Source organism: Ambystoma mexicanum, chromosome 5q (genome assembly GCF_040938575.1).
Source record: "Ambystoma mexicanum isolate Mex_15411 chromosome 5q, UKY_AmexF1_1, whole genome shotgun sequence".
NCBI classification, from domain to species: domain Eukaryota; kingdom Metazoa; phylum Chordata; class Amphibia; order Caudata; family Ambystomatidae; genus Ambystoma; species Ambystoma mexicanum.
The window spans coordinates 304,146,549-304,163,334 of NC_090933.1; positions in this window are offsets into that span (position 1 = coordinate 304,146,549).

A 16,786-nucleotide genomic window follows, 5' to 3' on the forward strand; every position below is an offset into this window, starting at 1 on the left:
CCCACAGTGCTGGGGGGTGGGGGTGGTGGTCGACATGGGTGGGGGCCTGGTGGATGCTGCCCCTGGTGGCTGGGGGGTGGGGGTGCTGGGAGACATGGGTGGGGGCCTGGTGGTGGGTGCCCCTGCACTGCTGGGGGGTGGGGGTGGTGGGGAACATGCGTTGGACATGGGTGGGGGCCAGCTGGCAGGTGCCCCACAGTGCTGGGGGTGGGGGTGGTGGGGAATATGCGTTGGACATGGGTGGGGCCTGCTGGCAGGTGCCCCACAGTGCTGGGGGGTGGGGGTGGTGGGAGACATGAGTTGAACATGGGTGGGGGCCTGCTGGCAGGTGCCCCACAGTGCTGGCGGGTGGGGGTGGGGGGGAACATGAGTTGGACATGGGTGGGGGCCTGCTGGCAGGTGCCCCACAGTGCTGGGGAGTGGGGGTGGTGGGAGACATGAGTTGAACATGGGTGGGGGCCTGCTGGCAGGTGCCCCACAGTGTTGGCGGGTGGGGGTGGTGTGAGACATGGGTGGGGGCCTGGTGGAGGCTGCCCCTGCACTGCTGGGGGGTGGGGGTGGTGGGAGACATGGGTGGGGGCCTGGTGGAGGCTGCCCCTGCACTGCTGGGGGATGGGGGTGGTGGGAGACATGGGTGGGGGCCTGGTGGAGGCTGCCCCTGGTGACTGGGGGGTGGGGGTGCTGGGAGACATGGGTGGGGGCCTGGTGGTGGCTGCCCCTGCACTGCTGGGGGGTGGGGGTGGTGGGGAACATGCGTTGGACATGGGTGGGGCCTGCTGGCAGGTGCCCCACAGTGCTGGGGGTGGGGGTGGTGGGAGACATGAGTTGGACATGAGTGGGGGCCTGCTGGCAGGTGCCCCACAGTGCAGGGGGGTGGGGGTGGTGTGAGACATGGGTGGGGGCCTGGTGGAGGCTGCCCCTGCACTGCTGGGGGATGGGGGTGGTGGGAGACATGGGTGGGGGCTTGGTGGAGGCTGCCCCTGCACTGCTGGGGGGTGGGGATGGTGGGAGACATGGGTGGGGGCCTGGTGGTGGCTGCCCCTGCACTGCTGGGGGGTGGGGGTGGTGGGGAACATGCGTTGGACATGGGTGGGGCCTGCTGGCAGGTGCCCCACAGTGCTGGGGGGTGGGGGTAGTGGGAGGCATGGGTGGGGGCCTGGTGGTGGGTGCCCCTGCACTGCTGGGGGGTGGGGGTGGTGGGAGACATGGGTGGGGGCCTGCTGGCAGGTGCCCCACAGTGCTGGGGGTGGGGGTGGTGGGGAACATGAGTTGGACATGGGTGGGGGCCTGCTGGCAGGTGCCCCACAGTGCTGGGGGGTGGGGGTGGTGGGAGACATGGGTGGGGGCCTGGTGGTGGTTGCCCCTGCACTGCTGGGGGGTGGGGTGGTGGGAGACATGGGTGGGGGCCTGATGGCAGGTGCCCCACAGTGCTGGGGGGTGGGGGTGGTGGGGAACATGAGTTGGACATGGGTGGGGGCCTGCTGGCAGGTGCCCCACAGTGCTGGGGGGTGGGGGTGGTGGGAGACATGGGTGGGGGCCTGGTGGAGGCTGCCCCTGCACTGCTGGGGGGTGGGGGTGGTGGGAGACATGGGTGGGGGCCTGGTGGTGGGTGCCCCTGCACTGCTGGGGGGTGGGGGTTGTGGGAGACATGGGTGGGGGCCTGGTGGAGGCTGCCCCTGGTGACTGGGGGGGTGGGGGTGGTGGGAGACATGGGTGGGGGCCTGGTGGAGGCTGCCCCTGGTGGCTGGGTGGTGGGGGTGGTGTGAGACATGGGTGGGGGCCTGGTGGAGGCTGCCCCTGCACTGCTGGGGGGTGGGGGTGGTGGGAGACATGGGTGGGGGCCTGGTGGAGGCTGCCCCTGGTGACTGGGGGGTGGGGGTGGTGGGAGACATGGGTGGGGGCCTGGTGGAGGCTGCCCCTGGTAACTGGGGGGTGGGGGTGCTGGGAGACATGGGTGGGGGCCTGGTGGAGGCTGCCCCTGGTTACTGGGGGGGTGGGAGTGGCGGGAGACATGGGTGGGGGCCTGGTGGAGGCTGCCCCTGGTGACTGGGGGGGTGGGGGTGGTGGGAGACATGGGTGGGGGCCTGGTGGAGGCTGCTCCTGGTGGCTGGGGGGTGGGGGTGCTGGGAGAAATGGGTGGGGGCCTGGTGGTGGCTGCCCCTGCACTGCTGGGGGGTGGGGGTGGTGGGGAACATGCGTTGGACATGGGTGGGGGCCTGCTGGCAGGTGCCCCACAGTGCTGGGGGGTGGGGGTGGTGGGGAACATGAGTTGGACATGGGTGGGGGCCTGCTGGCAGGTGCCCCACAGTGCTGGGGGGTGGGGGTGGTGGGAGACATGAGTTGGACATGGGTGGGGGCCTGGTGGAGGCTGCCCCTGCACTGCTGGGGGGTGGGGGTGCTGGGAGACATGGGTGGGGGCCTGGTGGTGGGTGCCCCTGGTGGCTGGGGGGTGGGGGTGCTGGGAGACATGGGTGGGGGCCTGGTGGTGGGTGCCCCTGCACTGCTGGGGGGTGGGGGTGCTGGGAGACATGAGTGGGGCCTGGTGGAGGGTGCCCCTGGTGACTGGGGGTGCAGGGGGACATGCGTTGGTGGGCAGTAGTGCAAGTTGACATGTGGGTTGGCTGGGGGTCATGGCCATGGTGGATGGTGTGCCTGCAGGACATGTGCAGGGTAGGCCCCTGTGGTGTGAGCCACCTGCAGGGGCCGTGGTGGGTGTAGAGGGAACACCTGGGAGGACCCACACATGCAATTCACGTGTGGTGCTCCCCGCGCACCCCTGTAATACACGTACCCTGATGGAATCGCGTGTGGAACTTCCCGCGCACCCCTGGAATACACGTACCCTGCTGAAATCGCGTGTGGCACTTCCTGCGCACCCCTGAGACACGCGTACCCTGCTCGCATGGGCCCAATCGCGTGTGGAAATTCCTGCGCACCCCTGAGATATGCGTACCCTGCGGAAATCGCGTTTGGCACTTCCCGCGCACCCCTGAGATACGCTTACCCCCAATCGCGTGTGGAAATTCCCGCGCACCCCTGAAATACACGTACCCTGCTGAAATCGCGTGTGGCACTTCCTGCGCACCCCTGAGATACGCGTACCCCCAATCGCGTGTGGAAATTCCTGCGCACCCCTGAAATACACGTACCCTGCTGAAATCGCGTGTGGCACTTCCTGCGCACCCCTGAGATACGCGTACCCTGCTCGCACGGGCCCAATCGCATGTGGAAATTCCCGCGCACCCCTGAGATACGCGTACCCTACGGAAATCGCGTGTGGAACTTCCCGCGCACCCCTGAAATATGCGTACCCTGCTCACACGGGGCCAATCGCGTGTGGAAATTCCCGCGCACCCCTGAGATACGCGTACCCTACGGAAATCGCGTGTGGAACTTCCCACGCACCCCTGAAATACGCGTACCCTGCTCGCATGGGGCCAATCGCGTGTGGCAATTCCCGCGCACCCCTGAGATACGCGTACCCTGCGGAAATCGCATGTGGCACTTCCCGCGCACCACTGAGATACGCGTACCCCCAATCGCGTGTGGAAATTCCTGCGCACCCCTGAAATACACGTACCCTGCTGAAATCGCGTGTGGCACTTCCTGCGCACCCCTGAGATACGCGTACCCCCAATCGCGTGTGGAAATTCCTGCGCACCCCTGAAATACACGTACCCTGCTGAAATCGCGTGTGGCACTTCCCGCGCACCCCTGAAATACGCGTACCCTGCTCGCACGGGGCCAATCGCGTGGGGTACTTCCCGCGCACCCCAGTGATACATGTAGCCCGCTTGCCGTGCTGGTACAGGGTTCGCGCAGCCCTTTGCACCGGATTGGGTATATTGATGGCTTTTCCCTGCGCGAGAGGCGTTCTTGGGGGCGTAACTGGCGCTGCTGCAGGGTCGCTGCGCCACTGTGCGCCACGGCTGGTTTTGGTGGCTGGAATCCATGAATACGCTGTGCGCGGAAATGGATTTTAGCGCACGCGGCTGGCGCAGGGATTCGCACGCGCACACTGTGCACCAGCTGCGTGCGCCACTTGTGCGCTGAATTCTATGAATTACCCCCTTAGTAGGAACAAAATATTACCATATGATGTGCTGATTACTTATATACGACATCAGCCTACTGTATTTAACGGGTCTGTTCAGCTTCTAGCATGCACAGCTGAACACACTCACACATGTATCACAGGTTTTCTAGCTGCTTTTCTGGTTCTCCAACTTTTATTTTTTTACACTACCACTAGCGGTAAATATTTTACCACTGTGGTATATGCACTAAGGCACTTCCTTGTTACTCCCCTTATTTAAAAATTATAACCAGAGACACAATAAAACAAACCCACCAGCTCGGCTTTTGCCATTCTAATATATGTTTTAAAATAACACTAGTTACAATAAAGTATCTTATTTTGGTTCACAATAACAATATTTGTTTGTTCTTACCAATGCCTAGAAACTGACGTGGTTATCTAAGAGAAGAAATATGAAGCACAGCACAATACAATACAATACATGGAAAATGTTTCTTTCATTGGCTTTTGTAAGTCATCATTACATTTGTGAGAGAAAAACAGCAAACACTTTGTTAAAAATGAACTATTGTCCTGACTATATGCTGGGAACCACACAGAGAAAAACAGCAAACACTTTGTTAAAAATGAACCATTGTCCTGACTATATGCTGGGAACCACACATGCAGTATTCCGTGCTCCTCAAATTTCCACCAACACTCACATTAAACTGTGAAGTCCCTGCACTTTATCAGAAAACCCCTCTCTCCGACGGGCTTATCAGCACAGAAAGTGTTGCAGATTCCGCGCAGCTTTTGCTACCCCCGAAGGACAGCTCAGGGTCCCAGCTGCATCTAAGGCCTAGACAGCTCAGCTCTTCCCTCTGCTCTTTCTCTCCCTCTCCTCCAGACAGCCAGCAGTCAAAAAGCCCCACACCCTTTCTGCCGCCTACATGTATGCCTGAGCCTTGTCAATCAAAACAAACTCCTGCCCTTTTTCTGATGTTTTCTGTCACCCCAGTAAGCTTCCAGAACAATAGCATCTCTCTGTCCAATCACCTAGCGAGAGCTTACCTGTATCACTTTGCTTACTGCAAGAACAATTATCTCTCTGAATGGAAAAGACAGCCCATTCATTTTGCACGCACGTTTACTTCCACAGAACGAAAAACAGTATTTTCCATCTGAACTCTTTGCATTTCATTATTAAAAGGGAACACTAATTAATCACTGGGATATTATTTAATATGGAATAGTTAGTTGATTAATATGAGTTAGTTTGTTGCAAAACTACACAGATGGCAAGTTCATTGATAATATGCAACACATATTTCTTTACATGTGCTCAGTGCATTTTAAATCTGCTGCTTTTGCATCCATTTTGCTATCACCATTGAAAGTCTATTTCACTGCTCCCCATGAACTCAATGCATTATTTGTAATCTGCTGCCTTCACTGGCACTAGATAATTTGCTGTCTCTATTTGCATTTATCTATACTGACCACACTGAAGTACTGTCATGTTTAAATAAGTTGCTGTTCCCATCTGCACTTATTTTTACTGGCTGCCTCCATTGAAAATACTGCCATATAACATAGAATCTTACATATTCCCTCCTTTTCCTCATGCTGTGATCACTTGCAACATCACAGTGGGAGAAATAATAATCAATTTTACTAAAATTCATGTGCCCAATAATAGTGAATTTCTCTGGGAGAGTTTTTTTTCACCCTCCTTTTCCATAAACCAACATAAAAAAAGTTGAAAGCAATAATAAAAAAATAAAAATATGTGTATCTCTCATTGATGAATTGTCCATATGAAAGCACAATAAAACAAAATGTGAACTCCCAATTGAAGTGTTCATATGTAGATGTCCATATAAACATGGATAGTCCATATTCCCAAATAAACAACATAGACTTTGAATCACACTCTCATCACATATGTGCGAATTCCATGGAATAAGCAACTGGAAAAATAACTTCTTGTCCACAATCCACTCCCCAACTTGGTGGCACACAGTATAGTAATATGCTCCATAAGCCATAACTGAAAAATGAAACATATGTGAAAATGAACAAAACAAAATGAAGATTATGTATTTTCAGTTCCTGGTATCCAGAATACACAGGATAATGCCTCTGGGATGTCCTGTTCATCAGCATCTGCACCAACACTGCACATAATGCTGTCATCAGCAGAATTCCTCCAGTCCGGCACTCCATGGAATCTCCTCCACAGATGTCATCCTTTTGGCATCTCAGGCTCCTAACTTCACCTCCATTCTTCGCTCCTGAGGCATTTCCTGTGGCCTCCTCCTGTGGCAACCTCCAAGGGTCCAGCGCTCCATGAATCCAGCCCTTTTGGGGTAAGGAATTAGTCATCTCTAAAGTGAAAAGAAAAAAACAGATTAAGTACTTAGCACAGAACAATTGTCTATCCCTCTTCTGCTACAACGCCTGAAATAACATAGGAATCCTGATTAAAATATTGTGGCTCCCTGGATATGCCACTTTGGAACACCTGCAATTAGATTTACCATTGCATAAAACAAAACAACATTCCACATTATGCAGCAAAATAATTCCAAAAACACACACCACCCATCATATTTCACATTTCTAATATCCCTTACCATTTCCTATCAATTGCTTGAAACCCATGCAAAAAGACTCTACTAAACAATATTAGGAGAGCTCAGTTTGGTTCAGCGCCTCTCCATGAAGAGAATGGATTTGTTTTTAAATATTACACGTGGCTCTGTTCACTTCTGCTTGCTCAACAGGCCGTATGTGTGTTTACTCAAGGAGTGAAATCTTGTGTATGCTACATCACACATGTTCTTGTGTCACTGTGTTACAGATATCACAAATTATTCTCTGTTTAATGTGCATACTAGCAGGACAACTACTGTTATGTGTTTACATAGTCCCATCCTACCTCCGGCCAAATAGGCGTGTTCACCTTAATTCCTCTGTTCTCTCTATTTTTACTTCATCTGTTATATTCAACTAGTCTCAACTTCCTCAAGCCTTTTCAACTTATGCCTTGGGTGGCAGGGTTTAATTCGGTTGACATGAAGAAATTGCTCTGTCGCCATTTCACCTACCTTCTTGATAATTTTATACACCACAGGGGATATTTTGTTTACAATATCAAATGGCCTTTGTCATGCCGCAAGAAATTTAGGGGGTCATTCATGCCTTATTTGCGCCGAAAAAACTGGGATTTGTGTGCCATTCTGCCCGCAAATCCCCATTTGTTAAACAGGGATTTGCGGGCAGAATGGCGCACAAATCACGTTTTTTTCGGTGCAAATAATCCATGAATTACCCCATTAGAGTTTTAATGCCTACCTTTCCCAAAGTGGTATTTATACACCTGATCACCTACCTTGTATTCTCTTACAGATGTCTTCCTATCATAATATGTTTTTGCACCAGATTTCGCTGCACAAGCGCAAATGGTATAGTGGTGAGCATAGCTGCCTTCTAAGCAGTTCACCCGGGTTCAATTCCTGACCAACGCACCAAAATATGTTAGTTTTGTCATAGAGTTATTGCATAACTTGGGCAGCATTTTAGTATTGTGGTAAATTGGCAGTAACGTGGCAGTATTTTAGTGTTGTGATAAATCAGTGGTGAGCATATTCATTGTACTGCCCTATAGGATGCGACAAACATTCCCCCTTTTGTATTGGTATCCTGTTTTAGGGTTGACTGTAAGTATAAATTATTGGACTTTACACATTTAGTAGGAACAAAATATTACCATATGTTGTCCTCATGACTTATATACGACATCAGCTTACCGTATGTATCACAGGTTTTCTAGCTTGCTTTTCTGGTTCTCCGTCTTTTATTTTTTTTACTCTACCACTGGCAGTAAATATTTTCCATTGTGGTATATGTACTAAGGCACTTCCTTGTTACTCCCCTTATTTAAAAATAATCACCAGAGACACAATAAAACAAACCCAAAAGTTCAGCTTTTGCCAATTTTATACATGTGTTAAAATAACACTAGCTATAATAAACAGGGTAATTCATGGAATCAGGCGCAGATGTAGCACACGCGGTTAGCGCAGAGAGGGAGCGTGTGCCAGCGTGTGGCAGCCACGTGCGCCAAACAGCATTTAGGCGCACTGCGTATTCAGGAATTTCTGAAGCCATTTGCAGCCGTGGCACAGCGAACATCCAGCAGCGCCAGTTACGCCCCCAAGAACACCCATTGCGCCAGAAAAAGCTGTAGAAATCATACGGCACAAAGGGCAGTGCTAACCCTGGACCAGTTTACAGCTCCCCTACACCGTAATCACGTGGAAAACTATGCGTACCCCGCTCGCACCAGCCAAAACACGTGAAAATCTCCCCGCGCACCCCCTTCAAAACACGTACCATGCTTGCGGCAGCCAAATTGCGTGGAAAGTGCTGTGCATGTGATGACAGGTGTCAGGTGTCCCCCCTGTGGCGTGGGCTGCCTGCGGGACATGGTCATGGGTGATGGGCTGCCTGTGAGGCATGGTCAGGCTTGTTGGGTGGTCCCCTGTGGTGTGGGCTGCCTGTGGGGCATGGTCTCGGTTGTAAGGGGGTCCCCTGTGGTGTGGGCTGCCTAAAGGACATGGTCAGAGGTGATGGGCTGCCTGTGGAGCATGGTAAGGGGTGTTGGGTGGTCCCCTGTGGTGTGGGCTGCCTGCAGGCATGGTCAGGGGTGATAGGCTGCCTGCGGGCATAGACACGGGTAATGGGCTTCCTGCGGGGCATGGTCAGGGGTGATGGGGTGTCCCCTGTGGTGTGGGCTGCCTGTGGGGTATGGTCAGGGGTGTTGTGTGGTCTCCTGGGTGTGGGCTGCCTGCGGGGCATGGTCATGGTTGTAGGGGGGGTCCCCTGTGGTGTGGGCTGCCTGCTGATCATGGTCATGGGTGATGGGCTGCCTGCGGGGCATGGTCAGGGGTGATGGGGTGTCCCCTGTGGTGCGGGCTGCCTGTGGGGCATGATCAGGGGTATTGTGTGGTCCCCTGTGGTCTGGGCTGCCTGCGGGGCATGGTCAGGGGTGATGGGCTGCCTACGGGGTATGGTCAGGGGTGATGGGTTGTCCCCTGTGGTGTGGGCTGCCTGTGGGGCATGGTCAGGGGTGATGGGCTGCCTGTCGGGCATGGTCAGGGGTGATGGGCTATCTGTGGAGCATGGTCAGGGGTGTTTGGTGGTCCCCTGTGGTGTGGGCTGCCTGCGGGGCATGGTCAGGGGTGATGGGCTGCCTACGGGGCATGGTCAGGGGTGATGGGCTGCCTGAGGGGCATGGTCATGGTTATAGGGGGTCCCCTGTGGTGTGGGCTGCCTGCGGGGCATGATCATGGGTCTAGGGGGGTCCCTGTGGTGTAGGCTGCCTGCTGGGCATGGTCAGGGGTGATGGATGCCTGCGGGGCATGATCAGGGGTGATGGGCTGCCTGCAGGGCATGGTCAGGGGTGTTGGGTGGTCCCCTGTGGTGTGGGTGGCCTGCCGGGCATGGTCAGGTGTGATGGGCTGCCTGTGGGGCATGGTCACGGCAAGTTCTTAGAGTCCATGTTCCCAAAACCAAATGAAACCTAGTAAAAACTCTACAAAAATACAACTATGTACAAAAGTGGAGCAATGTCCATCGACCCCAAAATAAAAATAAAACGAAAGGAAACATAAGCCTAATAAACTTTATACACAAGGCGGCGGGCTACTCCTACGGCTCACAGATCTTACCAAGAGTCTTGGCCAGGGCATCATCGACCTCCAAGAGGGTTCGCAGGGACGCCGACATGCTCTCCACCAATCCCCTGCGATTCTCCTCGAGAAACTGTGCCCGCCTTAATGCCCGCCCTATGGAGTTCTCCGCCCTGACCATGGTGAGCCGTGCCCTCTCTGCCCACCACTGCTCTGCATCCATTTGCTGGCACATCCACTGCCACACAGAAGAGACACATAGGAGGTAATTACGACCCTGGCGGTAGGGGTCTGGTAGAGCTGCCGGCCCCGTTAAACCCCTACCGCCTCATTACGAGGTCCGCTCGCAGGTCCCATGAGCGGGCCAGCATGCTAACAACTGGCCCGTTATTAACCTGCCAGCAGGCAGCCCTATGGGGGCTCGAATGGGAATGGGGATGCACAGGGTCTGGGTTCCCTGAATGGGGAAATACTGGGCCCTCCAAGGTCAGAATGGCCCAGTAATTCCCCATTCAGGGAACCCGGACCCTTTACCCAGAATGGGGGTAGCCATGCCGCAAATAGCGGCATGGCTACGTCCATGGTCGTAATGACCCCCATAGTCCAGGGTCCTCCTCCCCTTCGGCCGATGCCTGCCCCCATGACGATGTATGGAATTGCAGATTTTTTTCTTTTACGTTTTTCACACCCATGATGATATGTTTTTTTCGTATTTTTTTATTTACCCTTTGGATTCAGATTTTTTGTTTCTGGAGATGGACCACTTGGAGGATTTGCTTTTTTTTTGGGATCTCACTTCTTATGGATTTTGCATTTCAGTTATGTTTGCATTCATTTATTTTTTCTTGGCATGATTGCTTTTCGTTTGGTTGATTTTTTTTTGTATACATTTTCATCAGTTCACATATTTGTGTTATCTGCTCTCATTAGTTTGGTGCATGTGTCAGTCGTCATTGCCTCAGTCATGTGTCACTGCTTTGTGGCCATGTTGGGCATGTCTTTGGGTGCATGCATGTGTGCTTCTGTGAATGACATGCCATGGGGCCTCTACTGGCAAGTGGGGACAATGGATGGGTGTGGAGTTGCACTGGGGGGGGGGGCAGCGTGGGGTGGCATTTGGGTGGACATTTGCTACATGCATGTATGTTGTGACAATGTGTTGGTTAGGTGGACATGAGTCAGGGCCTGTTGGCAGGTGCCCATCACTGGTGGGGGGGACATGAGTCGGGGCCTGCCCATCACGGGTCGGGGCCTGCTGGCAGGTGCCCATCACTGGTGGGAGGGACATGAGTCAGGGCCTGCTGGCAGGTGCCCATCACTGGTGGGGGACATGGGTCAGGGCCAGCTGGAAGGTGCCCATCAATGGTGGGGGGGACATGAGTCTGGGCCTGCTGTCAAGTGCCCATCACTGGTGGTGGGGACATGAGTCGGGGCCTGCTGTCAGGGGCCCATTACTGGTGGGGGACATGAGTTGGGGCCTGCTGGCAGGTGACCTCACATGTCGGGGCCTGCTGGCAGGTGACCATCACTGGTGGCGGTGAAATGAGTCGGGCCTGCTGGCAGGTGCCCATCACTGTTGGGGGTAAATGAGTCGGGGCATGCTGGCAGGTGCCCATTACTGGTGGGGGACATGAGTTGGGGCCTGCTGGCAAGTGCCCATCACTGGTGTAGGGCCATGAGTCGGGGCTGGCTGGCAGGTGCCCATCATGGATCGAGGCCTGCTGGCAGGTGCCCATCACTGGTGGGGGGAAATGAGTCTGGGCCTGCTGGCAGGTGCCCATCACTGGTGGGGGGAAATGAGTCAGGACCTACTGGATGGTGCCCATCACTGGTGGGGGGACATGAGTCGTGGCCGGCTGACAGGTGCCTATCATGGGTCGGGCCTGCTGGCAGGTGCCCATCACTGGTGGGGGGACATGAGTTGGGGCCTGCTGGCAGGTGCCCATCAATGGTGGGGAGACATGAGTCGGGGCCTTCTGGCAGGTGTCAATCACTGGTGGGGGACATGAGTCGGGGCCTGCTGGCAGGTGCATGTCATGGGTCGGGGCCTGCTGGCAGGTGCCCATCACTGGTGGGGGGACATGAGTCAGGGCCTGCTGGCAGGTGCCCATCACTGGTGGGGGGACACGAGTCAGGGACTGCTGGCGGGTGCCCATCACTGGTGGGGGGACATGAGTCTTGGCCTGCAGCAGGTGCCCATCACTGGTGGGGACATGAGTCAGGGCCTGCTGTCAGGTGCCCATCACTGGTGGGGCGACATAAGTTGGGGCCTGCTGGCAGGTGCCCATCAATGGTGGGCGGGACATGAGTCGGGGCCTGCTGGCAGGTGCCTGTCATGGGTCGGGGCCTTCTGGCAGGTGTCCATCACTGGTGGGGGGGACATGAGTCGGGGCCTGCTGGCAGGTGCCCATCACTGGTGGGGGGAATGAGTCGGGGCCTGCTGGCAGGTGCCCATCACTGATGGGGGACATGAGTTGGGGCCTACTGGCAGGTGTCCATCACTAATGGGGGGACATGAGTCGGGGCCAGCTGGCAGGTGCCCATCATGGGTTGGGGCCTGCTGTCATGTGACCATCACAGGTGGGGGGAAATGAGTCGGGGCCTGCTGGCAGTTGCCCATCACTGGTGGGGGGATATCAGTCGGGCCGGCTGACAGGTGCCTGTCATGGGTCAGGGCCTGCTCACAGGTGCCCATCACTGGTGGAGGGGGGCATGAGTCGGGCCTGCTGGCAGGTGCCCATCACTGGTGGGGGGACATGAGTTGGGGCCTGCTGGCAGGTGCCCATCACTTGTCGAGGGGACATGAGTCGGGGCCTGCTGGCAGGTGCCCGTCATGGGTCGGGGCCTGCTGGCAGGTTCCCATCACTGGTGGGGGGACATGAATTGAGGCCGGCTGGCAGGTGCCCATCACGGGTCGGGGCCTGCTGGCAGGTGACCATCACTGGTGGGGGGGACATGAGTCAGGGCCTGCTGGCAGGTGCCCATAACTAGTGGGGGGAAATGAGTCAGGGCCTGCTAGCAGGTGCCCATCACTGGTAGGGGGACATGAGTCAGGGCCGGCTGACAGGTGCCTGTCACAGGTGGGGGCCTGCTGGCAGGTGCCCGTCACTGGTGGGGGGACATGAGTCAGGGCCTGCTGGCAGGTGCCCATTACTGGTAGGGGTTACAAGAGTCGGGCTTGCTGGCAGGTGTCCATCACTGGTGGGGGGACATGAGTCGGGGCGTGCTGGCAGGTTCCCAACACTGGTGGGGAGACATGAGCCGGGCCTGCTGGCAGGTGCCCATCATTTTTGGGGGACATGAGTCGGGGCCTGCTGGCAGGTGCGCGTCATGGGTCAGATCCTACTGGCAGGTGACCATCACTGGTGGGGGAGACATGAGTCGGGGCCTGCTGGCAGGTGCCCATCACTGGTGGGGGGACATGAGTCAGGGCTTACTGGTAGGTGCCCATCACTGGTGTGGGGACATGAGTCAGGGCCGGCTGACAGGTGCCTCTCATGGGTTGGGCCTGCTGGCAGGTAACCATCACTGGTGGGGGGACATGATTCACAGGAGTCCGGGCAACAAGGAATAGGAGGGATCCGATGAGCAGAGAGGGGCGCGGGGCAGAGCAGCAGGGACACAGAGCTCAGAGCAAGGCATCCGGGAGCAGTCCGGCAACGCAGCCAGGGATCCCCCTAGGACTGTTTGCAGACATCTCACCTGATGCTGATGAAGATTTTCTGCGCACCCATCCCAGCTCTTTAACCATCCAGTGAACTTTCACTTGCGTTCTTGCAGAACAACGCTCAACACTACGACTACTGCCCTGGGCCTGCCCACCTTCCAGTAGGACCCAATTGAGTACTTTCTTTGCCCAGCCCTTTTGCCCTTTGGTGATTGAAGACCGAGACTTTGGGATTTCAGCACTGGTAGGGTCGCCCCTACAGAGCCCTGAAGAAGGCGGATGCTACCTTAATGCATTTCCGCCGAAACGTGTCAATCCGGGAACAGTCACATGCATTTGTTCCCGCCTGAATCAGACTCTGTTCACTCAGTCTCTGCCACGTTGGAAACACATACTGTTGTAAAGCAATACCTGACTAAGAGACTTTCCTTTAACAAGGATACCCTTATGAAATTGGGCGATGGTATAGCCTCCCTCGCCTTTCACTTTTCTGACCTTGGGATTTATTCACAAAGGACCTGTGTGTTCACATGAATTGGTACACTGTTATGCAAAAAACGAAAGATAAAAACCTTTGCTCAAGATTGATCTGTATATTGTTAATACAGCATTTTATGTTCACTTTGTTGTAAATACTGCACTTCTCTCCCTTTTTTTGGAGTATTTATTGATGGTATTATATGTTGTCTTTATCTTTTGTTCATCTATGTTGCATTTTTCAACACCTTCTTTTAAGCTTTATGTACTGAATATTTACCTGTACGATTAGCAAATAAAACCCTTGTTTGCTACCTTCTGGTTTGTCTTAGCTCAGTGAGAGGTTAATATACCCTTTTCCCTCAGGTTTGGATCTACCACTTAACAGACCAACCTATACACTGATCTATGGACAGGAGTATACTCCTGTACTAATAAAGTACTATAGCCTTGAGCTTCGTACACTAGGAAGGGTACATCTTCTTGTTTACACGGGACATGATTCAGGGCCTGCTGGCAGGTGCCCATCACTGGTGGGGGGTACATGAGTCAGGGCTTGCTGGCAGGTGTCCATCACTGGTGGGGGGACATGAGTCGAGACTGCTGGCAGGTGCCCATCACTGGTGGGGAGACATGAGTCGGGGTCTGCTGGCAGGTGTCCATCACTGGTGGGGGACATGAGTCGGGGCCTTCTGGCAGGTGCGCGTCATGGGTCGGGGCCTGCTGGCAGGTGCCCATCACTGGTGGGGGGGACATAAATCAGGACCTGCAGGCAGGCGCCCATCACTGGTGGGGGGACATGAGTCAGGGCCTGCTGGCAGGTGCCCATCACTGGTGGGGGGGACATGAGTCTTGGCCTGCTGGCAGGTGCCCATCAGTGGTGGGGGGGCATGAGTTGGGGCCTGCTGGCAGGTGCCCATCACTGGTGGGGGAAATGAGTCGGGGCCAGCTGGCAGGTGCCCATCACGGGTCGGGGCCTGCTGGCAGGTGACCATCACTGGTGGGGGGACATGAGTCGGGGCCTGCTGGCAGGTGCCCATCACTGGTGGGGGGAAATGAGTCAGGGCCTGCTGGCAGGTGCCCATCACTGGTGGGGGAAATGAGTCAGGGCCAGCTGGCAGTGCCCATCACGGGTCAGGGCCTGCTGGCAGGTGACCATCACTGGTGGGGAGAAATGAGTCGGGGCCTGCTGGCAGGTGCCCATCACTGGTGGGGAGAAATGAGTCGGGGCCTGCTGGCAGGTGCCCATCACTGGTGTGGGGGACATGAGTCGGGGCCTGTTGGCAGGTGCCCATCACTTGTGGGGGAGACATGAGTTGGGGCCTGCTGGCAGGTGCCCATCACTGGTGGGGGGACATGAGTCAGAGCCTGCTGGCAGGTGCCTGTCACAGGTCGGGCCTGCTGGCAGGTGCCCATCACTGGTGGGGGAACATGAGTTGGGGCCAGCAGGCAGGTGACCATCACTGGTGGGGGACATGAGCCGGGCCTGCTGGCTGGTGCCAGTCCCAGGTCGGGGCCTGCTGGCAGGGGCCCATCACTGGTGGGGGCCTGCTGGCAGGTGACCATCACTCGCGGTGGGACATGAGTCGGGGCCTGCCGGCAGGTGCCCATTACTGGTGGGGGGAAATGAGTCAGGGCCTGCTGGCAGGTGCCGTCACTGGTGGGGGGGACATGAGTCAGGGCCTGCTGGCAGGTGTCCATCACTGGTAGGTGGACATGAGTCGGGGACTGCTGGCAGGTGCCTTTCAATGGTGGGGGACATGAGTCAGGGCACTTGTGGACTGCCTGTGGGGCATAGTCAGGGGTGATGGGCTGCCTGCGGGGCATGGACAGGGGTGATGGGCTGCCTGCGGGTCATGGTCACGATTGTAGGGGGGGTCCTTGTGGTGTTGGCTGCCTGCAGTGCATGGTCAGGGGTGTAGGGGAATCAACGATTCCACGAATTACCCTGAAAACATCTTATTTCGGTTCACAATAACATTTGTTTGTTCTTACCAAAACCTCGAAACTGACGTGGTTATTTAAGAGAAGAAATATGAAGCACAACACAATACAATACAATACATGGAAAATGTTTCTTTCATTGGCTTTTGTAAGTCACCATTAAACTTCTGAGACAAAAACAGCAAACACTTTGTTAAAAATAAACCTTTGTCCTGACTATCGGCTGGGAACCACACATGAAATCTTCTGTGCTCCTCAAATTTCCACCAATACTCACATTAAACTGTGAATTCTCTTCACTTTATCAGAAAAGCCCTCTCTCCGACAGGCTTATCAGCACAGAAAGTGTTGCAGATTCCATGCTGCTTTCGCCCCCCCGAAGGTCAGATCAGGGTCCCAGCTGCATCTAAGGCCTGGACACCTCTGCTCTTTCTCTCCCTCTTCTCCAGACAACCAGCAGTCAAAAAGCCCCAAACCTGTTCTGCCGCCTACATTTATACCTGAGCCATGTCAAACAAAATGGACTCCTGTCCTTTTTCTGACGTTTTCTGTCACCCCAGTGTACGAAGGAGTGGGGTTTCACTGACGGGCCCATAGATCAGTGTGCACCCTTTAGTACTTATAAGATAAGATAGCTGCACCATGTGAGGACTGGGGGTGCAGGATTCACTTACTCCAACACGACTCAATAATGTAGTTTGGCAAAGGGAAGTCCGTTTAATGACAAGTTCATCAAACAGAGAAACAAATGGAAATCAGCAGCATTGCGATCACCTGTCTCGCTCCAACCTCCTTGAACCTCCTTGAAATTCAGTTGAACAGCAATTCTTATAGGCAATATTCGTCATCATTGACATCTAATTCTGCAAAACTCGACATGCAATATAATTGGTTAGGAAAGGTAACTTAAGTATAGGTGCTATATCTGTATATGATAATAGCGCATGCGGATTGGATAATTCTTAATCGGGTGGGCGTCTA